We start from the raw sequence: 27,509 nt of genomic DNA, 5'->3' as shown, positions 1-27,509 counted from the left end.
CTAGCCGGGGGGGGGGGGCGTGGCCACGCCCTTCATTTGCATAGCACCGCCCACCTCATCTGCATCCTCACCGCCCACCGCTGACGTGCCTCGGCTCCCTTCCCTTGCCCGCCCCCCCCCTATTTGCATGTGCCCGCCCCCCCAACACTTTCACTGGCCACACCCCCTCCGTGGGCCGCGTCACCGACGCCACTCTCCGCCCCGCCCCCATATGACGTCACCGGCGACGCACCGCCCAGCCCGGGGGTGGAAACGTCATCACGCCAGCCAAGCCCCGCCTACCCTGAACCAAAAACAGGTTCTTCTGCACGCAAATATGATTCTCTGCCCAAAGGAACAACAAACACGACAAGGCGCAGGGACGGGGGCCCAAACCCCCGCTGGACAAGGCAGGAAGAGACACTCCTCCCTGCATCCGCCAGCACCCTTCCTGGCGGGGTGCAGATCCGGGAAGGATTAAGAGAATTAAAAAGCCCCCTGAACAAGGCGGCGTGCGTCATTACGTCAGGAGGCGTGCGTCATTCCGTCAGGCGGGCGATGACGTCACCGCCTCCTAACCGGCCCCACCAGGGGTTGGAGAGACAACTAACAGCGAAAAAAAAAACAAACACGCAAAGCTGGCAGCGCAAAGCAAAAAAATATTTTTAAAAAATCACCTCGGATAAAGCGGCTGGAGGGGGGGAAGCGAGCGCCGTGACGTCACGCCCAGCAACGACCCCTGACCCCGCCACCCCAGGATTGGAGGAGGAGGGGGTGTTAACAGAAAAGGAGAGCGGGGCTTTTCCAAAAACGCCCCGTTTTGTGTGTGAAATCGGAGAGAGAGCGGGTGGGCGGGGGGGAAGAAAATCAGAGGTCAAGGCTGTGGCGGGCGGCCGGGCGACGTCACTTCCGGTGGCGGGGGGAGGGACAAGATGGCGGCGGCCGACGTGCTGGAGTACAACGAGGTGTTCCTGGAGCAGAAAGGCAGCCTGGTGCGGCCCGGCCGGGACCCCGCTGGCCCCGGGGCCGTCCGTCCGTCCGTCTGTGTCCGGGTCCCCCTGGGGCCGTCCGTCCGTCTGTGTCCGGGTCCCCCGGGGCCGTCCGTCCGTGTCCGGGGGGGGTCCGTCCGTCCGTCTGTGTCCGGGTCCCCCAGGTCCGTCCGTCTGTGTCCGGGTCCCCCCGGGGCCGTCTGTCTGTGTCCGGGTCCCCCGGGTCCGTCCGTCTGTGTCCGGGTCCCCCGGGGGCCGTCCGTCCGTCCGTGTCTGGGGGGGTCCGTCCGTCCGTCTGTGTCCGGGTCCCCCGGGTCCGTCCGTCTGTGTCCGGGTCCCCCAGGTCCGTCCGTCTGTGTCCGGGTCCCCCAGGTCCGTCCGTCTGTGTCCGGGTCCCCCTGGGGCCGTCCGTCCGTCCGTGTCCGGGGGGGTCCGTCTGTCCGTGTCCGTCCGTCCGGGTCCCCCCCGGGTCCGTCCGTCCGGGTCCCCCCCGGGTCCGTCCGTCTGTGTCCGGGTCCCTCGGGTCCGTCCGTCTGTGTCTGGGTCCCCCCAGGGCCGTCCATCTGGGTCCCCCCGGGGCCGTCTGTCTGTGTCTGGGTCCCCCCCGGGGCCGTCTGTCTGTGTCCGGGTCCCCCGGGTCCGTCCGTCCGTGTCCGGGGGGGTCCGTCTGTCCGTGTCCGTCCGTCCGGGTCCCCCCCGGGTCCGTCCGTCCGGGTCCCCCCCGGGTCCGTCCGTCCGGGTCCCCCCCGGGTCCGTCCGTCTGTGTCCGGGTCCCTCGGGTCCGTCCGTCTGTGTCCGGGTCCCCCGGGTCCGTCCGTCTGTGTCTGGGTCCCCCCAGGGCCGTCCATCTGGGTCCCCCCGGGGCCGTCTGTCTGTGTCTGGGTCCCCCGGGTCCGTCCGTCTGTGTCCGGGTCCCCCGGGTCCGTCCGTCTGTGTCCGGGTCCCCTGGGTCCGTCCGTCTGTCCGTGTCCGGGTCCGTCCGTCTGTGTCTGGGTCCCCCCAGGGCCGTCTGTCTGGGTCCCCCCGGGGCCGTCTGTCTGTGTCTGGGTCCCCCCCGGGGCCGTCTGTCTGTGTCCGGGTCCCCCGGGTCCGTCCGTCTGTGTCCGGGTCCCCTGGGTCCGTCCGTCTGTCCGGGTCCGTCCGTCCGTCTGTGTCTGGGTCCCCCCGGGGCCGTCTGTCTGTGTCTGGGTCCCCCCCCGGGGCCGTCTGTCTGTGTCTGGGTCCCCCCAGGGCCGTCCGTCTGGGTCCCCCCGGGGCCGTCTGTCTGTGTCCGGGTCCCCCGGGTCCGTCCGTCTGTGTCCGGGTCCCCCCGGGTCCGTCCGTCTGTCCGTGTCCGGGTCCGTCCGTCTGTGTCTGGGTCCCCCCAGGGCTGTCCGTCTGGGTCCCCCCCGGGGCCGTCTGTCTGTGTCTGGGTCCCCCCCGGGGCCGTCTGTCTGTGTCTGGGTCCCCCCCCCGGGGCCGTCTGTCCGTCTGTGTCTGGGGGGGGGTGTCTGGGTCTCCATGGCCGGGTTCAGCTCGCCCCAGGGCCGTCAGTCTGTGTCTGGGTCTCCCTCATCACTCAGTCTGTGTCTGGGGGGAGTGGGTCGGTGTCTGGGTTCCCCTGGTGCGGCCCGGCTGGGTTCAGCTCGCCCCGGGGCCGCTCAGTCTGTGTGTGTTGGAAAGACCCCTCTCACCGTGAGGAGGGGTGTCAGTGTTATAGATTTGTGTGTGTGTGTGAGAGACAGGGACTGTTCAGTGTGTGTGACCCCTGTCACTGTGAGGAGGGTGTCTGGGTCACTCTGACAGTGTGTCGTCAGTGTTACAGATCCGTGTGTGAGTGAGTCTGTGTTTCTGGGAGGTGGTGTTCATCGTAGAAACGCCGTTCAGAAACCTGGCGGAGGGGAAGAAGCCATGCCTGAATCGTTGAGTGTGTGTGTGTGTGTATTCAGGCTCCTGAGCCTTCTCCCTGATATTAGCTGTGAGAAGAGGGCATGGCCTGGGTGATGGGGGTCCTTAATGGTGGCACCATGGTGAGGTGGTGTGTGTTTGTTTTCGAGTGTGTCTGGGGACAGGATGTGAATCTGTGCAGTCAGTTTTCTGATGTGTTTCTCTCTCTGTCTCTCTCTCTCTTGCTGCGACGGTTTCTTTGCGTCCCGGTCGTCCCCCCCGCCCCACTGGCTGCGATTCAGGTGGACGGACGTCTGCGTCTCAGCCGCCAGAACATAGTCTTCAAGAACAGCAAGACGGGGAAGGTGGACAGCGTCCCCGCGTCCGAGGTCCGCGACGGGGTCTGGAGGAGGGTGGCCCGCGGGTATGGCCTGAAACTCCAGCTGCACAGCGGAGGCCTCTACAAATACGATGGCTTCCGCGAGTCGGTGAGCAAGGGGAGGGGAGGCCGCCACGGGCGCTGTGGGATGCGGGACGAGTACGGGGAGGGCAGAGCCTTTCTAAGCCAGACCGCACTTGCAGTATCGCGAGCAATTTTGGGCCCCCTTATCGACGAAAGACGGATTTCGGAGTGGAGATGCGTCCCTACCAAAGGAGGTGTGAGGCGCATCCTCCCTCCGCAAGCCGGCAGGCCACCCGCGGGCGAGGTGTGGCTCCTGTTTAGCCGCCCGATCAGGGTCACCAGAAGCCGTGGGAGCAGGTGGTGGACGGTCGTATGAGCGGCCGGCGCAGATCACAAGTCCGGGTTGGGCGACCTCTGACCCCAGGCGAACAATCTCCAAAGAGTATTGACAATGGCTGGGGTCACCCGTCTTGTAAAAAAAAAAGTAACTGCCCAGAGGGAGGCAACGGCAAATCACTTCTGTAGAAAAATGTGCCAAGAACAGTCACAATCATGGAAAGATCGTGATCACTTATGTCATATGACACGGCACATAATGACGATGATGAATTGTGTGTGGGGAGAGGCCTGGGGGGGCCACTCAGTCAAACCCATTGCCTATTGAAAGGATTATATAGAATGGATGTGGAGAGGACGTTTCCTGTAGTGGGGGAGTCCAGGACCAGAGGACACAGATAGAGTGGATGTGGAGAGGATGTTTCCTGTAGTGGGGGAGTCTAGGGCCAGAGGACACAGATAGAGTGGATGTGGAGAGGATGTTTCCTGTAGTGGGGGGGTCTAGGACCAGAGGACACAGATAGAGTGGATGTGGAGAGGATGTTTCCTGTAGTGGGGGAGTCTAGGACCAGAGGACACAGATAGAGTGGATGTGGAGAGGATGTTTCCTGTAGTGGGGGAGTCCAGGACCAGAGGACACAGATAGGGTGGATGTGGAGAGGATGTTTCCTATAGTGGGGGAGTCTAGGATCAGAGGACACAGATAGAGTGGATGTGGAGAGAATGTTTCCTGTAGTGGGGGGGTCTAGGACCAGAGGACACAGATAGAGTGGATGTGGAGAGGATGTTTCCTGTAGTGGGGGAGTCTAGGACCAGAGGACACAGATAGAGTGGATGTGGAGGGGATGTTTCCTACAGTGGGGGAGTCTAGGACCAGAGGACACAGATAGAGTGGATGTGGAGAGGATGTTTCCTGTAGTGGGGGAGTCTAGGACCAGAGGACACAGATAGAGTGGATGTGGAGAGGATGTTTCCTGTAGTGGGGGAGCCTAGGACCAGAGGACACAGATAGAGTGGATGTGGAGAGGATGTTTTCTATCGTGGGGGAGTCTAGGACCAGAGGACACAGATAGAGTGGATGTGGAGAGGATGTTTCCTGTAGTGGGGGAGTCTAGGACCAGAGGACACAGATAGGGTGGGTGTGGAGAGGATGTTAGTGGGGGAGTCTAGGACCAGAGGACACAGATAGAGTGGATGTGGAGAGGATGTTTCCTGTAGTGGGGGAGTCTCGGACCAGAGGACACAGATAGAGTGGATGTGGAGAGGATGTTTCCTATGGTGGGGGAGTCTAGGACCAGAGGACACAGATAGAGTGGATGTGGGGAGGATGTTTCCTATAGTGGGGGAGTCTCGGACCAGAGGACACAGATAGAGTGGATGTGGAGAGGATGTTTCCTGTAGTGGGGGAGTCAGGGACCAGAGGACACAGATAGAGTGGATGTGGAGAGGATGTTTCCTATGGTGGGGGAGTCTAGGACCAGAGGACACAGATAGAGTGGATGTGGAGAGGATGTTTCCTGTAGTGGGGGAGTCAGGGACCAGAGGACACAGATAGAGTGGATGTGGAGAAGATGTTTCCTATGGTGGGGGAGTCTAGGACCAGAGGACACAGCCTCAGAATAGAGAGGACGTCCGATAGTAAGTTATTTCTATAGCCAGATGGTGGTGAATCTGTGGAATTCGTTGCGACAGGTGGCTGTGGGGGACGAGGCATCGGGTAGAAGGGACGAGGTTGATGATAGATTCTCAATTAGGGTGTCAAACGTTCCCTCTAAACTGTGCGCACGCACATTTTTTACCCAGCGCACAAAGTAAACCAATGTGTGCGCAGGAGGTCAGTTACCTAAAATAATGTCGTCGTTAATAATTATACTTATTGAAAATCTTTTAGCTAACTGTTTCTGTTAACTAGTTAGTCGGTTTTTCAAATACCCCACTGCACGTCACTAATTTATGTCACCTCACCTATCCTGTTCCGGTTTGTACAGCTGCATCACGGCAGCGGCCACGTTTGGCGGACAGTGTTCATATCGTACAGTTTACAAAGGTTCATTTCAAATCCTGTAGATAGCTTACTGAGTTTTTACTAGAAAAAATGTTGATTCACTATGTGGAATTTAAAAGATGTGAAGGGCAAAGGAACTGCAAATTTGTTTAAATTTGAATGGCTTAACAAAATGGTAGAAGCTGTTACACGGAAAGCTCATGAGGTCACGAACGTTCAGCTGCGAGAAATATTTACGTATGATTCGGAATCAGGATACTTGGTAGTGTGGAGGAGCAGAGGGATCTCGGGGTACATGTCCACAGATCCCTGAAAGTTGCCTCACAGGTGGATAGGGTAGTTAAGAAAGCTTATGGGGTGTTAGCTTTCATAAGTCGAGGGACAGAGTTTAAGAGTCACGAGGTAATGATGCAGCTCTATAAAACTCTGGTTAGGCCACACTTGGAGTACTGTGTCCAGTTCTGGTCGCCTCACTATAGGAAGGATGTGGAAGCATTGGAAAGGGTGCAGAGGAGATTTACCAGGATGCTGCCTGGTTTAGAGAGTATGGATTATGATCAGAGATGAAGGGAGCTAGGGCTTTACTCTGGAGAGAAGGAGGATGAGAGGAGACATGATAGAGGTTTACAAGATAATAAGAGGAATAGATAGAGTGGACAGCCAGCGCCTCTTCCCCAGGGCACCACTGCTCAATACAAGAGGACATGGCTTTAAGGTAAGGGGTGGGAAGTTCAAGGGGGATATTAGAGGAAGGTTTTTTACTCAGAGAGTGGTTGGTACGTGGAATACACTGCCTGAGTCAGTGGTGGAGGCAGATACACTAGTGAAGTTTAAGAGACTAATAGACAGGTATATGGAGGAATCGAAGGTGGGGGCTTATATGGGAGGCAGGGTTTGAGGGTCGGCAGAACATTGTGGGCCGAAGGGCCTGTACTGGGCTGTACTATTCTATGTTCTGTGTTATCTGTTTGTATTGTCGTGATGCGAAAGTTGCTGGAGAATTTGCTAGCGGAAAGAAGTGGGATGATATTTGGAAACTTGACTTTTTGAAGCGTCATTTGGCAAGTAAATCGCATTTGGACGGCGTGCAAAAGCTCAGGCAACAGAACCCATCATTACCCGTTACAGGAGTGCTGCACATATTACGGTTGAGTGCAGATGAATGACAGCGAAAACTATCAAACTCAGAGGACTTCAAAGTTGAGGTACAAGAATGGTCAGCTTTTTGATTTCTCTGCAATTACAGATTGTGACTTCACATTTGACGATAAACAAGTTAAGTCATAGTCATACTTTTTAGATCCCGGGGGAAATTGGTTTTCGTTACAGTTGCTCCATAAATAATAAATAGTAATAAAACCATAAATAGTTAAATAGTAATATGTAAATACGTAAATTATGCCAGGAAATAAGTCCAGGACCAGCCTATTGGCTCAGGGTGTCTGACCCTCCAAGGGAGGAGTTGTAAAGTTTGATGGCCACAGGCAGGAATGACTTCCTCTGACGCTCTGTGCTGCATCTCGGTGGAATGAGTCTCTGGCTGAATGTACTCCTGTGCCCACCCAGTACATTATGTAGTGGACGGGAGACATTGTCCAAGATGACATGCAACTTGGACAGCACCCTCTTTTCAGACACCACCGTCAGAGAGTCCAGGTCCATCCCCACAACATCACTGGCCTTATGAATGAGTTTGTTGATTCTGTTGGTGTCTGCTACCCTCAGCCTGCTGCCCCAGCACACAACAGCAAACATGATCGCACTGGCCACCACAGACTCGTAGAACATCCTCAGCATCATCCGGCAGATGTTAAAGGACCTCAGTCTCCTCAGGAAATAGAGACGGCTCTGACCCTTCTTGTAGACAGCCTCAGTGTTCTTTGACCACTGAGTTAATGCCTTATAATGATTTTCAAATATTGTAATAGTTAGTTTAATGATTTCAACTTTTCCGTGCAAGAAAAAATTAAATCCAAACCGATTTCAAACTTTGCTCAAATGGTGGCATTTGTACTTCAAAATGAACAGTTTGGCGACCTCGCACAGTTGATGGAGATTGGGGGAACCTTTCTTGGCGTCTCGTGCAGACTGTGAGCGAGGTTTTAGCCTGATGAATCAACTGAAAAACAAGCTGAGAAACCGTTTCGGTGAATGTTATTTGGATATGTTAATGAGAATCAAAAGCTATCAATACGATGGACGTTCTATTAGTTGAGATGGAGTTTACAAAGAACGGGTAAATGCCAAAGACAGGAGAGAGAGAAGATAACTGAGTGACTGAAATATGATAAAAATTAAAATAAATAAATAAATAAATATCTCCAACCTGATGGCATGAACATTGACTTCTCTAACTTCCACTAATGCCTCTTCGTACCCCAACCCTTATTTATTTATGTATTATTATTGTGTTTTTTTTCTTTCCCCTTTTTTTTCTCCCTCTGTCCCTCTCACTATAACTTCTTGCCCATCCTCTGGGCTTCCCCTCCCTCCCCTTTTCTTTCTCCCTAGGCCCTCCCGTCTCATGATCCTCTCCCTTCTCCAGCCCCATATCCCTTTTGCCGATCAACTTTCCTGCTCTTGGCTCTATCCCGTCCCCCTCCTGTCTTCTCCTATCATTTCGGATCTCCCCCTCTCCCTCCTACTTTCAAATCTCTTACTAGCTCTTCTTTCAGTTAGTCCTGACGAAGGGTCTCGGCCCGAAACGTCGACTGTACCTCTTCCTAGAGATGCTGCCTGGCCTGCTGCGTTCACCAGCAACTTTTTTGTGTGTGTGACTTAAATGTGTTATTTTGTTGTTGTTCTGCGCAGTTTATGTCAAGTATTTTGTAAACCTACGTAAACTGTCCCACATGTGCATTCAGTGCGCACATACATTTCTCGCAGGAAAAAAAATTGCACGGCATAAGATTTTTGCGCACACTGACTAAAAATTAGCGGGAGCATTGGTGTCAAAGGTTATGGGGGGGGGCAGGCAGGAGGATGGGGTTGAGAGGGACAGTGAATGAGCCACTGTGGGATCTTGCAGTGAGCTAAATGGGCCGAACGGCTGAGTTAAGTTCCTGTGTCTCATGGTCGTCTCCCGCCGCAGGATTTTGACCGGATGGCAGAGTTTTTCCGGAGCAATTACCAGCTGGAACTGCAGGAGAAGGACATGTGTGTGAAGGGGTGAACTGGGGGACTGCGCGCTTCAGCGGTAAGGCCGGGGACAGGGGACGGGGTCGGGAGAGGGTGGGGGGTGATGGGGAGGAGACAGATGTGTGTGTGTGGTGCGTGAAGGGGTGGAACTGGGGGGGGGGCTCTGCCGTTTCCGGTATCTGACTCTTCCCCCCCCCCCCCGCCCACCACCTCCGCAGGGCAGCTGCTGTCGTTCGACATCGGCGACCAGACCGCCTTCGAGATCCCCCTGACCAACGTCTCGCAGTGCACCACGGGCAAGAACGAGGTGACCCTGGAATTCCACCAGAGCGACGATGCGCAGGTCTCCCTCATGGAGGTCCGCTTCTACGTCCCCCCCTCGCAGGAGGACGGCGTGGACCCCGTCGAGGTGAGGCGGGGCGGGCGGTCTGCGGGGGACAGAGCGTGCGAGGGAGGTAAGGGGGGGGCGGGTGGGAATGAGGGTGAGAGTTGCAGAGCTGAGTGAGGGGGCAGGAGATTAGGAACAACAGAGGAATTGTACTCAGCTGGGCCGACAAGTGGCAAATGCAGTTTAATTCACACAAGTTCTGCAAAGGCAGATCCGATTTCACAGTGAACGGTGGGAGTCACAGGTAGACAGGGACCCTGGGGAGTGTTGTAGGACAGAGGGACCCAGGGGTACAGGGACACAGTTCTCTGAAAGTGGAGTCACAGGCAGACAGGGACCCTGGCGAGTGTTGTAGAACAGAGAGACCTCGAGGTACAGGGACACAGTTCTCTGAAAGTGGTGTCACAGGTAGACAGGGACCCTGGGGAGTGTTGTAGAACAGAGGGATCTCGGGGTACAGGGACACAGTTTTCTGAAAGTGGAGTCACAGGTAGACAGGGACCCTGGGGAGTGTTGTAGAACAGAGAGACCTCGGGGTACAGGGACACAGTTCTCTGAAAGTGGAGTCACAGGTAGACAGGGACCCTGGGGAGTGTTGTAGTACTCGGGGTATGGGGACACAGTTCTCTGCAAGTGGGGTCCACAAGTAGACAGGGACCCTGGGGAGTGTTGTAGAACAGAGAGACCTCGGGGTACAGGGACACAGTTCTCTGAAAGTGGAGTCACAGGTAGACGGACCCTGGCGAGTGTTGTAGAACAGAGAGACCTCGGGGTACAGGGACACAGTTCTCTGAAAGTGGAGTCACAGGTAGACAGGGACCCTGGGGAGTGTTGTAGAACAGAGAGACCTCGGGGTACAGGGACACAGTTCTCTGAAAGTGGAGTCACAGGTAGACAGGGACCCTGGGGAGTGTTGTAGAACAGAGAGACCTCGGGGTACGGGGACACAGTTCTCTGAAAGTGGAGTCACAGGTAGACAGGGACCCTGGGGAGTGTTGTAGTCCTCGGGGTATGGGGACACAGTTCTCTGAAAGTGGGTTCACAGGTAGACAGGGACCCCGGGGAGTGTTGTAGAACAGAGAGATCTCGGGGTACAGGGACACAGTTCTCTGAAAGTGGAGCCACAGGTAGACAGGGACCCTGGGGAGTGTTGTAGTCCTCGGGGTACGGGGACACAGTTCTCTGAAAGTGGGGTCACAGGTAGACAGGGACCCCGGGGAGTGTTGTAGAACAGAGGGACCTTGGGGTACAGGGACACAGTTCTCAGTAAGTGGGGTCACAGGTAGACAGGGACCCTGGGGAGTGTTGTAGTCCTCGGGGTACGGGGACACAGTTCTCTGAAAGTGGGGTCACAGGTAGACAGGGACCCTGGGGAGTGTTGTAGAACAGACGGACCCAGGGGTACGGGGACACAGTTCTCTGAAAGTGGGGTCACAGGTAGACAGGGACCCTGGGGAGTGTTGTAGAACAGACGGACCCAGGGGTATGGGGACACAGTTCTCTGAAAGTGGGGTCACAGGTAGACAGGCCGGTGAAGAAGACGTTTGTCACGCCGGCCTTCGTCGGTCAGGGCACCGAGTACAGGAGGCGGGAGGTCACGTCACAGTTGTACAAGACGTCGGTGAGGCCGCACTTGGAGTACTGTGTTCGGTTTTGGTCGTCCTGCTGTGGGAAAGATGCCGTCGAGCTGGGAAGAGTGCAGAGGGAGATTTAGGAGGATGTCGCCGGGACTCGAGGGACTGAGTTACGGAGAGAGTTCGGGCGGGTTGGGACTTTATTCCCTGGAGTGCAGGGGTGACCTTACAGAGGTGTGTAAAACCACGAGGGGCACAGATAGGGTGAATGTGCACAGACTTTTTCCCCCAGGGTCAGGGAATCAGGAACCAGAGGGCACAGGAGACGGAGAAAGAGATTTGATAGGGGACCAAGAGGAAACTTTTTCACCCAGATGGTAGTTCGTCTATGGAACAAGCTGCCAGAGGAAGTAGTCGAGGCAGGTACATTAACAACACTCGGACAGGGACACGGACAGGGAAGGTTTAGACATAGAGGGGGATATGGGACAGGCTTAGATGGGAATTTACTGTTGCTGGGATACGCTTGGGACAAAGTGTCTGTGTAGTGAGTGAGGGAGACACAGAGAACTGGACCTCTGCAGCGGAGGGAAGGTGAGATCCTCTCACTCACCCCACCCCCTCCTCCTGTGTCACTCTTGGCCTTCTCCTCCCACAGGCCTTCTCCCAGAACGTCCTGTCACAGGCCGACATCATCCAGGCGACGGGAGACGCCCTCTGCATCTTCCGGGAGCTCCAGTGCCTGACCCCTCGTGGCCGGTACGACATCCGAATCTATCCCACCTTCCTGCACCTTCACGGAAAGACCTTCGACTACAAGATCCCCTACACGACCGTCCTTCGCCTCTTCCTGCTCCCACACAAGGACCAGAGGCAGATGTTCTTTGTGGTGAGTCTGGGGTCAGACAGAGTGAGGCTCCCTCCGCATCGTCCCAACACACACTCCCGGGGTCAGACACAGACTGAATCTCCCTCTGCACCGTCCCGTCACACACTCCCGGGGTCAGACACAGAGAGGAGCTGTGCTGACTGAGCTGGGAGAAATCGAGGCAAAACTACTGGATAAAGTTCGTGGAATACTTTGGAGGTGGCTCTAAAAGTCTCTTGAACAACCGAGTGAGTGACGGCGCTGGTGAAGAAACTGGGTGTGCAGTTTTACTGCCGGTTTGGGCTGGGTTTGTTGGCGGCTGCTAACTGCGTAGCTCCCAGCTGCGGCCGCTGGCAACTCGCCAGGAAGCCGGTTCGCTCCAAAACCGGAGGCAAACGCCGTCGTTCCCCCCCATTGACAGCGGGGCAACGTTCCTCCTCCATTGTTTTTCCTGATTTTCGTCCGGTGTTGGTGCCGAAGCATCTGGAAGGACGTTTCGGCCTCTCCCGGCCTGGGTCTCTGCAAGTCCGACGGAGCCTTTCCTGGCGTCGAGCCAGCGAGAACTGTCGATTGCAAACTTTCCCGGCCAGTTATTCGACTCGTTCCAGGACTTCTAACCGGCACCGCTGAAGGATTCTCGGACTGGAAAGAGCGCCAGCATGCCGGACCGGTCTCCGGGGAGTCGCGGGCCTTCGGGGAGTTACGCAAGGGCGGCTGCCTCCCCGGCCTCGGACAACGCCCTTTTTCGGTCGGTGAAGGTGGAACGTGGGGTGCAATGTATTTTGCGCCCTGGAATGACACTAGAAAAGTGTACGGAGGCAATGGAGGACCTTGTTGGGAAAGGTGGTATTCTGGCCACCGAGAAGGAGTTTGGAAAGGCGGTGTTTTATCTGGTGAATGAAGAGCTAGTGCACCGGGCCCTAAGCAGGGGAGTCACGGTAGACAACATCTTTTTACCTATGGAGCTGGTGACGGCCCCCACGCAACGTATCGTGCTTGGGCATGTTAAGCCTTTCATTCCAAATGAGGACTTGCTACCTCCACTGGCCCGTTTAGGGCAAGTAAGGTCGGAGATCACTGCCATCCGACACAAATTTAAGAGACGCACCCTCCGCACCGTAATCTCTTTCCGGCGTCAGGTATTCATGCAGCTGGAAAGGGAGGACGATGTTGAGGGCCGGTTTACTGTCCGGCATGAGGGAGTGGATTATCAGGTGTACTGGAGCTCCGAGCGCCCGCGGTGCCATGCGTGCAGGGGGGTGGGGCACTTTCGGAGGGACTGTCCTGCCGGCCGGAACCCGAGGGAGCCCATTTCGGGCACCAGTGCCCCAGCTACCTCTGCCCCTGATCCTACTCCTGCACGTGCATCTGCGCCTGCATCTGACCCTGCCCCCGCCCGTAATCCTGCCCCAGCCCCTCACCCTGCCCCTGCCCCTACCCCTACCTCTACTCCTACGGTTGGGTCGGTCCCTGCTCCTCTCCCTGTGGTTCGGGTGGGGGACGGGGTGGAGTCTGTGCGGAGTAAGAAGGCAAAGGGGAAATCCAAACACAGTAAGAAGCGGGCCTTTGAGGCTGCAGAGCTCACGCCCATTTCGCCTGAAGTGGAGCGTGGGGCTCGGGGAGGTGCGCTAGCAGACGGGGCGATGGAAACAGAGAGCGCCGCCCCATCGGTGAAGCCTGCACCTGTGTGCTCCTCCGGTGTGAAGAGGAGAAGGGAACGTTCCCGCAAGAGGGCAGGGGATGTAGATGCGGAGGAGTCCCAGGAAGGGGTGGGAATCCGGGTAGGGGTTGGTTCTAAACCTGAGTCCCCAGATGTAGCCACCAGTCCTGGGGAAGATGGTGTGGTTGTGCAAATAGCTTGTGATAGCCCTGTTTGCACCAATGAGGCAGCCCTGGAGGCCTCCACCCAGGACCTACAAGTCAGCGCCTCTCTGGAGGCCAGTGTACCGAATAATGTAAGAGGAGACGAGACAAAGCGCTCTCATTCTCAGCACCAGGCTGCTTGTGAATCCCTTGGACCAAAGGTGCCGGGTTCCCCTCTATGCCTGCCCCCTGGGGAGGGCGTTTTTCTGTGCACGTCGACCCCAGCAATTAATGACTTGCAGGGAGTCCCTGGGGATTGTCCCTCCACTGTCGCAAATGTGGATGGGGCTGATGCGACGGTGGAGCGGGCAGGTAAGAGCGAGGTGCCCGCTGCGCGGTATGGGTCACAAGCGCAGCCATCTTTTGGAACATGCGGGGAGGCCGATGGGGATTCTGTCTGCAGTGACGGGTTGGAGGGGGACTCTTTCGATAGTGAAATAATGGACATCCTCACCCCTCCTGAGAAGTCCCCATTGATACCTGTAGAGGAAATTAAGCATTTTATTCTTACCTCTGAGGGTGCCAAGCACCGGCCTCAACTAGCCTCGCTACGCTGGCCCAGCATGCCGAGGCTGGTGAGGTCCCTGCGAGTCATCCTCGGACGAAAGGGAAAGGGAAAGAGGAATGCGGTGGCGGGGAACGACAGACGGCAACTAAAATCCTTCCTAGATGACCTAGTAAGGGACTTTAGAGGGAGAAGCAGCCTCGCTCCTACGGGGGATGGTGGGTCACAGGGTGTCGCTGGTACCGCTCGAGCCCGGAAGGCAAAAAGTAACCTTGCTTTCTTTCCGGACAGTGTGGTGGAGGGCGCCTCCGCTCTCACCGAAATGGGCACAGCTGCTGAGACCTAGTGTGCTCCCGCCATGAAGCTTACCATAGCCAGTCTCAACGTAAACGGCAGCAGGGGTCCTCTTCGCAGGCATAACAATCTCTCAGCCCTCAGGGATGGGCGGTATACGGTGAGTTTCCTGCAGGAAACCCATACCATCCCTGGGGACGAGTCTGCTTGGCTCCTGGAGTGGCGGGGCGGGGTCTACATGAGTCACCTCAGCTCCATTTCTAGCGGGGTGGCGATCCTGTTGGCCCCGACCTTCCAGCCAGTAATTGAAAGAGTCCAGGACGTTGTGCCCGGCCGTCTGCTCCACCTGGTTGTGCGCCTGGATGGCGTACCATTGCATTTTATCAATGTGTATGCTCCCAGGCGCGGTGTGATGCAGACGTGCCTATTCTGCCAGCTGTCCACCCTGCTGAGCTCCATCGATCCTGGGGATTGCGTCATCCTCGGGGGAGATTTCAATTGTACCCTCGAGGCGGAGGACCGTTCGGGCCTCCAACGCGACCCAGCATCGGCAAAAAAGTTAAAGGAGCTAGTCGGCTCCTTTGACTTGGTGGACAGCTGGCGGAATCTTCACCCCAACTCTAGCGCCTTCTCGAGAAGGTCTAGAGAAGGAGGTTCCAGGATAGACCGCATTTACATCTCTCGGGCCTACGTCTCCCGCGTGTCGGCGTCCTCCATGCGGCCGGTGTCGTGCTCGGATCATCACCTTGTGTGGATGGAATTTATTCCACTACACCCTCGGGTGGGATCCGGGTACTGGCATTTTAACAACCGGCTGCTGGAGGACAGCCGATTCCGGGATTCGTTCCGAGCTTTCTGGGTCTCCTGGAAGGAGAGGCGAAGAGATTTCTGCTCCCTACGGCTATGGTGGGATGTGGGCAAAGCCCACATCCGGTTTTTATGTCGGGAGTACACTAGGGGGTCGACAAAGAGGCGGAGCTCTGAGGTTGAGCGGCTTGAGAGAGCGTTGCTTGACCTGGAGTCCCGCCTCGGTCCGACCGCTGGAGACCAACAGCTGTGGCAGGAATACCAGGAGAAGAAGGACGCACTAAGGAACCTGCAGCTTCAACAGTCCCGAGGTGCGTACGTGAGGTCACGGATCCAAATGCTGCAGGATTTGGACCGTGGCTCACCCTTCTTCTACTCGTTGGAAAGGTGGCGGGGAGTTCAAAAGCAGCTAGTGGAGCTGCTGGCTGCCGATGGCTCCTCCATCACGGACCCTGATGGAATTAACAACGAGGTCCGTTCATTCTATCGGTCCTTATTCTCACCTGATCCGTCAAATGCGGAGGCGTGTAATGAGGTCTGGGAGGATTTGCCGAAGGTCAGCCCAGAGGACGCAGTGCGTCTGGATGCCCCCCTGACTCGGGAGGAGCTGTCCACTGCCCTTCGGCAACTCCGGAGGGGCAAGTCCCCTGGTTTGGATGGACTGAGTGTTGAGTTTTATCAGGCTTTTTGGGATGTCCTGGGGGATGATTACAGCCTTGTCCTAGGGGAGAGCCTAGCCACTGGAGAAATGCCCCTCTCATGGCGGAGAGCTGTTGTGGTCCTACTGCTCAAGAAGGGAGACCTCCGCCTGCTAAAGAACTGGCGGCCGGTCTCCCTCTTGTGCGTGGACTACAAGATCTTCGCCCGGGCAATGGCCAACCGTCTGGGTTCGGTAATTGGACAGGTGGTCCATCCTGACCAATCTTATACAGTCCCGGGCCGCTCCATCCAGGACAATGTCCACCTAGTACGGGACCTGATCCACCTACTCCAGGAGACTGGGACCCCGGCAGCGTTTCTTTCTCTTGACCAGGAGAAGGCTTTTGACCGGGTGGACCACAGTTTCCTGGTGGGCACCCTGCAGGCTTTTGGGCTCGGACCACACTTTGTGGCCCGAGTTCGGCTCCTGTACTCTGCCGCAGAGTGCCTAGTTAAAATTAATGGATCATTGACAGGACCTATCCACTTCCGAAGAGGAGTGCGTCAAGGGTGCCCCATGTCCGGTCAACTGTATGCGATCTGTGTCGAGCCATTCCTCGGCCTTCTTCGGCGAAGGCTGACAGGTCTGGTTCTGCGCGAACCGGACATGGGGGTCGTCCTCTCGGCCTACGCCGATGACGTACTCCTCATGATGACAGACCCCTGTGACCTGCGGAGGATGCGCGAGTGCCAAGATGTTTTCTCGGCGGCATCCTCCGCCAGGATCAACTGGGCGAAATGTTCCGGACTCTTAGTAGGCCAGTGGCAGGTGGACTCCCTGCCGGAGGAGATGAGAGCTTTTGAGTGGAGCACCAGACGTCTTCTCTATCTGGGAGTCTACCTGAGTCCTTCTGGGGAGACCTGGCTGGCGAACTGGCAGGACCTGGAGACAAAGGTCATGGCCCGGCTAGGGCGCTGGTCAGGCCTTCTCAGGGTGCTTTCCTATCGAGGCAGGGTGGTGGTCATAAACCAGCTGGTGGCCTCCATGTTGTGGTACCGGATGGTCACCTTGGCCCCCCCTGCCCCTTTTGTCGCAAGAATGCAGAGGAAGCTAGTGGACTTCTTCTGGGGAAACAGGAAGCACTGGGTCTCTGCAGCGGTTCTGAGTCTCCCAGAAGGAGAGGGCGGACAGTCGCTGGTGTGTGTACGCACACGACTGGCGGCTCTCCGCCTCAGGACGCTGCAGAGATTCCTGTACGCCGAGCACCCTCCCAGGTGGCACGTGTTGGCGACTTTCTTCCTCCGGAGGGGCTGCTGTCTTGCCGAAGATATGCAGCTACCACCGGCGGGCGTCAGCCGTGCTGCTTTGCAGAGGCTGCCCGGCTTCTATCAGGACCTACTGAGAGTCTGGAACATGGTTGCCTCAGGCCGGGAATCCCCTCCTCTGGCAGAGGGCGGGGTCCTGGCCGACCCTTGCCCTGTCTCAACGGATGTCAGTGCGGCTCAGGTGTGTGGAACGACTCGGGCTGAGCTGCTCGTCGGGCCCAGGCCCCGCAGCCTTACCCGAGAGACGAATCCACACAACTTGAGCCGTCTTTCATCAACACCCACAATCCCATTCAGGGATGCAGGCAGGAGGTACCTTTATGGGCTGCTGCTCCACACCCTCCACTTCCTAGCATTTGTCCACCGTCCCGACACGCCATGGCGGTCGGTCTTTCCACCTGGAGGTGAGGGGGGTCCCCAGTGGAAGTCCCTCTACAAGGGAGTCCTTCCCATGCACCTTGGGGATCTCGGCTGGAGGGTGCTGCATAAAGCGGTGCCCTGCAATAAGTTCTTTAGTTTGTACACGGATCTCCCAGCCGCGTGTCACTTCTGCGGGCTGGAGGAGACCGTGTACCATATGTACGTGGAGTGTGTGAGGCTGCAGCCCCTTTTCGCGTATTTGCGTGGGCTGCTTCTCGCCTTCTGGTTGCATTTCAGTCCCACCCTATTCATATATGGTCATCCAGTAAGGAGGGGGGCACAGAGGGATGAGGATGTCCTTGTCAACTTGCTCCTGGGGCTGGCGAAAATTGCCATCCGTGGCTCCTGGAAAAGGGTGGCAGGAGGTTCTCCCCGGGCGGACTGCCTGGCTATGTTTAGGGGGTATGTTCGAGCCCGGGTGAACATTGAAAAGGAATACGCACAGTCCACGGCGACCGTCGAGATGTTCCGGGACCGTTGGGCTCCGCGGGGTGTAAATGCCATCATTGACGAGGATGGCAATATATTGGTTTAACATGTATTGTCTGTTTGTAGTGTAGTAAATGTGTTATTCACTGGGTTTGTAAATATTGTATGGCACCGACATTTGTAATAAAGAATTTTGTAAAAAAAAAAAAAAAAAAAGGGGTCAGACACAGAGTGAATCTCCCCCCGCACCGTCCCGTCACACACTCCCGGGGTCAGACACAGAGCGAATCTCCCTCCACACCGTCCCATCACACACTCCCGGGGTCAGACACAGAGTGAATCTCCCTCCGCACCGTCCCGTCACACACTCCCGGGGTCAGACACAGAGTGAATCTCCCTCCGCACCGTCCCATCACACACTCCCGGGGTCAGACACAGAGCGAATCTCCCCCCGCACCGTCCCATCACACACTCCCGGGGTCAGACACAGAGTGAAGCTCCCTCTACACCGTCCCATCACACACTCCCGGGGTCAGACACACAGTGAATCTCCCTCCGCACCGTCCCATCACACACTCCCGGGGTCAGACACAGAGTGAATCTCCCTCCGCACCGTCCCATCACACACTCCCGGGGTCAAACACAGAGCGAATCTCCCTCCGCACCGTCCCATCACACACTCCCGGGGTCAGACACAGAGCGAATCTCCCTCCGCACCGTCCCATCACACACTCCCGGGGTCAGACACAGAGCGAATCTCCCTCCGCACCGTCCCAACACACACTGCCATCCTGCGATCCAATTGGCTATCTTGCATTACAGATCAGTCTGGATCCTCCAATCAAACAAGGACAGACCCGGTATCACTTCCTGATTCTGCTTTTCTCCAAGGATGATGAGCTGAGCCTGACGTTGAACATGAGCGAGTGAGTGTGGGCGAGAGGGACTGTGGGTGATGGCTGTAACACAGCGTGAACGGTGGGGAGCGTAAAGGGACAGGGGGACCTCGGCGTACGAGGGTAGGACACGCACCGTGAAAGCTGGGGAGTGTTGAGGGATGGAGGGAACTCGGTTTACGGTAGTAGGGGAGATTACGCAAGATGCCATTAAACTGGAAAGAGTGCAGAGTGAGATTCAGTAGGAGATCTGAAGGCAATTTTGTCCACTTGGAGGGTGGTCTGTCTGTGGAACGAGTTGCCAGAGGGAGTGGTCGAGGCAGGTACATTGACGACACTCGGACAGGGACACAGGTAGGAAAGGTTTAGACATGGAGAACACGCGAGCTGAAAGGACTGGCTGAGCTGCCCACTGTCGACTGTAAAGTTGACCCGGGGGGGGGCCTGTTTCTGTGGTGTGGGATGGCTGGGGAGGGGGCTTTGTTTCGGGACCCCTCACGGCCCCACTTCCTTTCCCAGAGAGGAGGTGGCGAAGAAGTTCGACGGGAAGCTGAGCCGGGATATGGCGGGACCCCTGTACGAGGTGGTGAGTCGCATAATGAAGTCGCTGGTCAGCCGCAAGATCACCGTCCCCGGGAACTTCGTGGGGTGAGTGACGGGGTGCCCGGTCGGCGCGGTGGGGGAGTGGAGGGTGGACGCCCGCGAGGGATCGGCCGCAGGCCGACACAACCACCGTAGTCCGCGCTCTGTGGCTGATGTGAGGGGCAGATATCACCCCGGCAGTGAGTCTGTGTCCTCACCGCTCTCTGTTTTAAACAATTCAGTCTCTGTCACCCCGGCAGTGAGTCTGTGTCCTCACCGCTCTCTGTTTTAAACAATTCAGTCTCTCTCACCCCGGCAGTGAGTCTGTGTCCTCACCGCTCTCTGTTTTAAACAATTCAGTCTCTCTCACCCCGGCAGTCAGTCTGTGTCCTCACCGCTCTCTGTTTTAAACAATTCAGTCTCCGTCACCCCGGCAGTGAGTCTGTGTCCTCACCGCTCTCTGTTTTAAACAATTCAGTCTCTCTCACCCCGGCAGTGAGTCTGTGTCCTCACCGCTCTCTGTTTCAAACAATTCAGTCTCCGTCACCCCGGCAGTGAGTCTGTGTCCTCACCGCTCTCTGTTTCAAACAATTCGGTCTTCGTCACCCCGGCAGTGAGTCTGTGTCCTCACCGCTCTCTGTTTTAAACAATTCAGTCTCTCTCACCCCAGCAGTGAGTCTGTGTCCTCACTGCTCTCTGTTTTAAACAATTCAGTCTCTCTCACCCCAGCAGTGAGTCTGTGTCCTCACCGCTCTCTGTTTTAAACAATTCAGTCTCCGTCACCCCGGCAGTGAGTCTGTGTCCTCACCGCTCTCTGTTTTAAACAATTCAGTCTCCGTCACCCCGGCAGTGAGTCTGTGTCCTCACCGCTCTCTGTTTTAAACAATTCAGTCTCTCTCACCCCGGCAGTGAGTCGGTGTCCTCACCGCTCTCTGTTTTAAACAATTCAGTCTCTCTCACCCCGGCAGTGAGTCTGTGTCCTCACCGCTCTCTGTTTTAAACAATTCAGTCTCTCTCACCCCGGCAGTGAGTCTGTGTCCTCACCGCTCTCTGTTTTAAACAATTCAGTCTCTCTCACCCCGGCAGTCAGTCTGTGTCCTCACCGCTCTCTGTTTTAAACAATTCACTCTCTCTCACCCCGGCAGTGAGTCTGTGTCCTCACCGCTCTCTGTTTTAAACAATTCAGTCTCTCTCACCCCAGCAGTGAGTCTGTGTCCTCACCGCTCTCTGTTTTAAACAATTCAGTCTCCGTCACCCCGGCAGTCAGTCTGTGTCCTCACCGCTCTCTGTTTTAAACAATTCAGTCTTCGTCACCCCGGCAGTGAGTCTGTGTCCTCACCGCTCTCTGTTTTAAACAACTCAGTCTCTCTCACCCCGGCAGTGAGTCTGTGTCCTCACCGCTCTCTGTTTTAAACAATTCAGTCTCCGTCACCCCAGCAGTGAGTCTGTGTCCTCACCGCTCTCTGTTTTAAACAATTCAGTCTCCGTCACCCCGGCAGTCAGTCTGTGTCCTCACCGCTCTCTGTTTTAAACAATTCAGTCTCCGTCACCCCGGCAGTGAGTCTGTGTCCTCACCGCTCTCTGTTTTAAACAATTCAGTCTCTCTCACCCCAGCAGTGAGTCTGTGTCCTCACCGCTCTCTGTTTTAAACAATTCAGTCTCCGTCACCCCGGCAGTGAGTCTGTGTCCTCACCGCTCTCTGTTTTAAACAATTCAGTCTCCGTCACCCCGGCAGTGAGTCTGTGTCCTCACCGCTCTCTGTTTTAAACAATTCAGTCTCTCTCACCCCGGCAGTGAGTCTGTGTCCTCACTGCTCTCTGTTTTAAACAATTCAGTCTCTCTCACCCCGGCAGTGAGTCTGTGTCCTCACCGCTCTCTGTTTTAAACAATTCAGTCTCCGTCACCCCGGCAGTGAGTCTGTGTCCTCACCGCTCTCTGTTTTAAACAATTCAGTCTCCGTCACCCCGGCAGTGAGTCTGTGTCCTCACCGCTCTCTTTTTTAAACAATTCAGTCTCCGTCACCCCGGCAGTGAGTCTGTGTCCTCACCGCTCTCTGTTTTAAACAATTCAGTGTCTCTCACCCCGGCAGTCAGTCTGTGTCCTCACCGCTCTCTGTTTTAAACAATTCAGTCTCTCTCACCCCGGCAGTGAGTCTGTGTCCTCACCGCTCTCTGTTTTAAACAATTCAGTCTCCGTCACCCCAGCAGTGAGTCTGTGTCCTCACCGCTCTCTGTTTTAAACAATTCAGTCTCCGTCACCCCGGCAGTAAGTCTGTGTCCTCACCGCTCTCTTTTTTAAACAATTCGGTCTCCGTCACCCCGGCAGTGAGTCTGTGTCCTCACCCCTCTCTGTTTTAAACAATTCAGCCTCTCTCACCCCGGCAGTGAGTCTGTGTCCTCACCGCTCTCTGTTTTAAACAATTCAGTCTCTCTCACCCCGGCAGTGAGTCGGTGTCCTCACCGCTCTCTGTTTTAAACAATTCAGTCTCTCTCACCCCGGCAGTGAGTCTGTGTCCTCACCGCTCTCTGTTTTAAACAATTCAGTCTCCGTCACCCCGGCAGTAAGTCTGTGTCCTCACCGCTCTCTTTTTTAAACAATTCAGTCTCCGTCACCCCGGCAGTGAGTCTGTGTCCTCACCCCTCTCTGTTTTAAACAATTCAGCTTCTCTCACCCCGGCAGTGAGTCTGTGTCCTCACCGCTCTCTGTTTTAAACAATTCAGTCTCTCTCACCCCGGCAGTCAGTCTGTGTCCTCACCGCTCTCTGTTTTAAACAATTCAGTCTCCCTCACCCCGGCAGTGAGTCTGTGTCCTCACCGCTCTCTGTTTTAAACAATTCAGTCTCCGTCACCCCGGCAGTCAGTCTGTGTCCTCACCGCTCTCTGTTTTAAACAATTCAGTCTCCGTCACCCCGGCAGTGAGTCTGTGTCCTCACCGCTCTCTGTTTTAAACAATTCAGTCTCTCTCACCCCGGCAGTCAGTCTGTGTCCTCACTGCTCTCTGTTTTAAACAATTCAGTCTCTCTCACCCCGGCAGTGAGTCTGTGTCCTCACTGCTCTCTGTTTTAAACAATTCAGTCTCCGTCACCCCGGCAGTGAGTCTGTGTCCTCACTGCTCTCTGTTTTAAACAATTCAGTCTCCGTCACCCCGGCAGTGAGTCTGTGTCCTCACCGCTCTCTGTTTTAAACAATTCAGTCTCCGTCACCCCGGCAGTCAGTCTGTGTCCTCACCGCTCTCTGTTTTAAACAATTCAGTCTCTCTCACACCCAGCAGTGAGTCTGTGTCCTCACCGCTCTCTGTTTTAAACAATTCAGTGTCTCTCACCCCGGCAGTCAGTCTGTGTCCTCACCGCTCTCTGTTTTAAACAATTCAGTCTCCGTCACCCCGGCAGTGAGTCTGTGTCCTCACCGCTCTCTGTTTTAAACAATTCAGTCTCTCTCACCCCGGCAGTGAGTCTGTGTCCTCACCGCTCTCTGTTTAAACAATTCAGTCTCTCTCACCCCGGCGACAGTGGTGGAGGGGGATACGACAGGGTCTTTTCAGAGACCTTGGAGAGGTTCATGGAGGTTCGAAAGGCTAGGGAAATTGTAGGCAATCTCCAGAGTAGGTGATGTGGTCGGCACGACACAGTGGGCCATTGGGCCTGTAATGGGCTGTAGATTTTCTATGCTGGGGCAGTCAGGGACAATATCACGGCTGCCCTGGGGTGGTGGCGGGGGGGAGGGGGGACGTAATGGAGAGCTTGTCCACAGAGGCGGCTGCAATGGATTGCAGCCAGCAGGCCATCGAGGAACGGACTGGCTGACGGGTTCCGCCTGTTGTGAGCTGTGACGACCCAGCAACGTGCCGAATTCGACCCTGGAAGACAACGACCGTCGGAGCTGAGCTCAGCTCCCGGGGTGAGCTCGTTTGCCCTGCCCTCCCCGGCCGTCCCTCTGACTCCCTCTCTCTGTCCCCCCCACCCCCCGGCAGGAACTCGGGGGCTCACTGCATCAGCTGCTCGTACAAGGCCAGCTCCGGGCTGCTCTACCCGCTGGAGCGCGGGTTTATCTACGTGCACAAGCCGCCCGTCCACATCCGCTTCGACGAGATCTCCCACGTCAACTTTGCCCCGGCGGCACCACCACCACCCGCTCCTTTGACTTCGAGATCGAGACCAAGCAAGGCGGCTTGTATACCTTCAGCAGCATCGAGAGGTGAGGGGGGCGGGGGGGGGAGACGGGGACGTGGCCGGGGGGTGGGGGGGAGACGGGACCTGGCTTGGGGGCGGGGGGGGTGGGGGGAGAGATGGGGACGTGGCCGGAGGTTGGGAAACGGGGAGGTGGCCGGGTGGGGGTGGGAGATGGGGAGGTGGCGGGGGGTGGGGCGTGGGGAGACGGGGAGGTGACCGGGGGGGAGGGGGGAGACAGGGATGTGACTGGGTGGGGCGTGGGAGAAGGGGATGTGACTGGGTGGGGGCGTGGGAGACGGGGATGTGACTGGGTGGGGGCGTGGGAGACAGGGATGTGACTGGGGTGGGGCGTGGGAGACGGGGATGTGACCAGGGGGAGGGTGGTGGGACGGGGATGTGACCGTGGCTGAGGGGTGGGGGTGGGAGACGGGGAGGGTGACCGGAGGGAGGGGGGGGAAACAAGGATGTGACCGGGGTGGGGGGGGTGGGAGACAGGAACGTGACGGGGGGGGGCGGTGTGGGAGAAGGACGGGCAAGGGGGAGGGGGGGATAGGGGTCTGGCATTGAGAAGTCGGGGGATGGAGGGCGAGAGTGGGTAGATGGGAGGGGGGGAGACCGGGAGGTACGGGAGACGGACAGAGAGGAGTGGGGGGGACTGGGAAAGGAGAGTGGGTCAGGGGGGGGGTGGAGAGGTCAGACTGAGGGTGGGGTGGGTTCAGAAACTCTTCTATACCACCGGGTAAAGAGAAGGAGTGCAGGGGAGCGATGGGACAGGGTGGAGACAGTTCTCCCCCTGGGGTGGGGCTCACTCAGCAATTGGTGATGTTGGTAACCTCTACCCCCCCCCCCCCCCCAGGAGGAGTACGGAAAGCTGTTTGACTTTGTCAACGCCAAAAAGTTGAACATTAAAAACCGAGGCATGAAGGAGGTGAGTGGAGGGAACTGGGTGCGCGTCTCCCCTCACTCCTCCCCCCCTCCTCCCCCCTCACTCCTCCCCCCTCCTCCCTCCCCTCCCCCTCCCCCCTCCCCCCTCCCCCTGGTGAATCTCCTCTGCACCAGCCCTAATCCAGGCAGCGTCCCGGTCAATCTCCTCTGCACCCTCTCTAAAGCTTCCACATCCTTCCTATAATGAGGGGACCAGAAGTGAACACGATACTCCAAGTGTGGGTCTGACCAGGGTTTTATAGATCTGTAACGTTACCTCACAGCTGTTGAACTCAATCCCCCGACTAATGAAGGCCAACACATCAAACGCCTTCTTCACCACCCTATCAACTTTGTGGGATGTGAGGACGTGGACCCCGAGATCTCTCTGTTCGTCCAAACTGCTAAATATTCTGCCATTGACCCTGTACTCTGCCGTCAAGTCCGACCTTTCCGGGCTGAACTGCATCTGCCACCTCTCAGCCCGGCTCTACGTCCTGTCAGCGTCCCGCGGTCACCCACGACAACCCTCCACACCCTCCACAACTCCACCGACCCTCCTGCCGTCTGCAGACTCACTAACCCCCCCCCCCCACTTCCTCATCTAAGTCGCTCGTAAAAACCGCAGAGAGCTGGGCTCCCGGCACACCGCCGGTCGCGGACCTCGGGGCAGAACACGTTTGGTGTCCGGCCACCCTCTGCGTTCTGCGGGCAAGCCAAGTCCGAATCCACACAGCACAGTTTCCCTGGATCCAGGGAACCCCCCATGGGTTCTGAATGAGCCTGCCACGGGGAACCTGATCGAACCGACACTCAGTCATCACCAGGAACCTCTGTGGCACATGGGAGAACTTAGTTTGAAGAAGAATATTAAAGCAAGAGTGTAACGCTGGGGCTTTATAAGGCTCTGGTGAGGCCTCACTTGGAGTACTGTGGGCAGTTTTGGGCCCTTTATCTTAGAAAGGATGTGCTGACACTGGAGAGAGTTCGGAGGAGGTTCACGAAAATGATTCCGGATTTAAACAGCTTGTCACGTGAAGAGGGTTTGATGGCTCTGGGCCTGTACTCACAGCAATTCAGAAGAATGAGGGGAGACCTCATTGAAACCCATGGATTTGGTGAAAGGCCTTGATAGAGTGGATGTGGAGAGGATGTTTCCTGTAGTAGGGGAGTCTAGGACCAGAGGACACAGACAGAGTGGATGTGGAGAGGATGTTTCCTATGGTGGGGGAGTCTAGGACCAGAGGACACAGATAGAGTGGATTTGGAGAGGATGTTTCCTATAGTGGGGGAGTCTAGGACCAGAGGACACAGAGTGGATGTGGAGAGGATGTTTCCTGTAGTGGGGGAGTCTCGGACCAGAGGACACAGATAGAGTGGATGTGGAGAGGATGTTTCCTATAGTGGGGGAGTCTAGGACCAGAGGACACAGATAGAGTGGATGGGGAGAGGATGTTTCCTATAGTGCGGGGCATCTAGGACCAGAGGACACAGATAGAGTGGATGGGGAGAGGATGTTTCCTGTAGTGGGGGAGTCTAGGACCAGAGGACACAGACAGAGTGGATGTGGAGAGGATGTTTCCTGTAGTGGGGGAGTCTCGGACCAGAGGACACAGATAGAGTGGATGTGGAGAGGATGTTTCCTGTAGTGGGGGAGTCTGGGACCAGAGGACACAGATAGAGTGGATGTGGAGAGGATGTTTCCTGTGGTGGGGGAGTCTAGGACCAGAGGACACAGATAGAGTGGATGTGGAGAGGATGTTTCCTGTGGTGGGGGAGTCTAGGACCGGTCTGTTCCTCGCAGCTCGCTAACTGGCACTGTAAGACGTTGCATTGACTGCTGGGCTACTGCGCCCTGCGGCAGTGGGAGCTGAGTTAGGCCATTCGGTCTGATTTATTGCCCCTTCAGCCTCAGTCTCCTGTCTTCTACCTGTAACCTTTGACTGATGGAGACCCCGTTCGCGTCCGCTTTAACCCTCCCGGGTGACTCCGCCTGTGGCCACAGTTTCACCGCCCGCCCCTGCCCCACTCCCCTCGCTAATGGCTGCCCCCCTTCTCTCCTCTCCCTCAGAGCATCAAGCAGACCTACGACGAGTACGCCGACTCTGACGACGACCAACACGACGCCTACCTGGAGCAGGTGAAGGCGGAGGGCCGGATCCGGGAGGAAACGGCAAACGACAGCGACTCTGGCGACGAATCGGGTGAGCGTCTCCCGCCCCGGCCGCCGGGCCTGACGGAATTCCCGCGTCCCATCCCCCCTCGATGGCCCCCCGAGCCTGGACACTGCGCGTGCGAGTCCCACCTCGCGGGCTCCGGCCCGGGAAGACTGGCAGCACCTACGTCCGAGGCCGAAGAGAGCTGGCGTCTCCCTGTCCACCCTCCCCGCGTTCTGCGGGCGATACACCGCACAGGGCATCCCATCCGAAAGCGTCCAACCCCGGGAGGTCGCAGGGGCGGCTCGAAATGCCGTGGGAAGCAGCCCCTCCTCCGCGGACTCCGTCTGCCCCTCCTGCTGCCCAGGGAAGGCGGCCGTCGGCGTGGAAGACCCCAGAGGTTGTCCCTTCTCCCCTCTCTCGGTGACTCTGACACGCCCTCCTGCATTTCAGGCACCACCGTGCGTCCCTCCCTCCACCTCAGTGACGAGGCCTCCGGCCGCCGGGCCCGACTGTGGGAGTTGCGTCCCAGCTGTTGGTGCGATACCCAACCCAGGGCATTTCGACGCGGAGCGCGGCCTGGCGCCCGTGTGGCAGGCTCCCCCCTCTCCACGTGGCCGACGAACCCAGAGGAACAGTGTGGCAATCGTGCCCCGATTCACTTTGTCTCCTCGTGTCCGTCTCCGACGGAAACGAGCTCTCCGAGTCCACGCCGCGTCCGTGAGCCAGTGGGATTTCCCACCCCCCACTCCGTCCCAGTGCGGGCCCAGAGACGTCGAACTCTCCCCACGCTCCCCCCTGCCCCGGCGGGCCGCTCCCGTGACGCCCCGCCCTCTCCCGCTGCCCCGGCACTCACGATTCGCGTCCTCTCTCTTCCAGACGAGTCCTTCAATCCCGGAGAGGAGGACGAGGAGGTTGACGAGGAGTGAGTTTCTCCGGGGCGGGCTGGAGGCA

The 27,509-nt window shown here is 57.1% G+C and overlaps 1 pseudogene; it reads left to right on the top strand.

Annotated features, from left to right (window-relative positions):
- Positions 1 to 871: 871 nt before the first annotated feature.
- Positions 872 to 27,509, top strand: part of LOC140192739 (FACT complex subunit SSRP1-like) — a 35,907-nt pseudogene continuing 9,269 nt past the window's right edge.

Source organism: Mobula birostris, unplaced genomic scaffold, assembly GCF_030028105.1.
Source record: "Mobula birostris isolate sMobBir1 unplaced genomic scaffold, sMobBir1.hap1 scaffold_2407, whole genome shotgun sequence".
In the NCBI taxonomy this organism is placed as follows: Eukaryota; Metazoa; Chordata; class Chondrichthyes; order Myliobatiformes; family Myliobatidae; genus Mobula; species Mobula birostris.
Note: the sequence above shows the minus strand (reverse complement) of the source record. Positions and strands in the feature narration are given on the sequence as shown.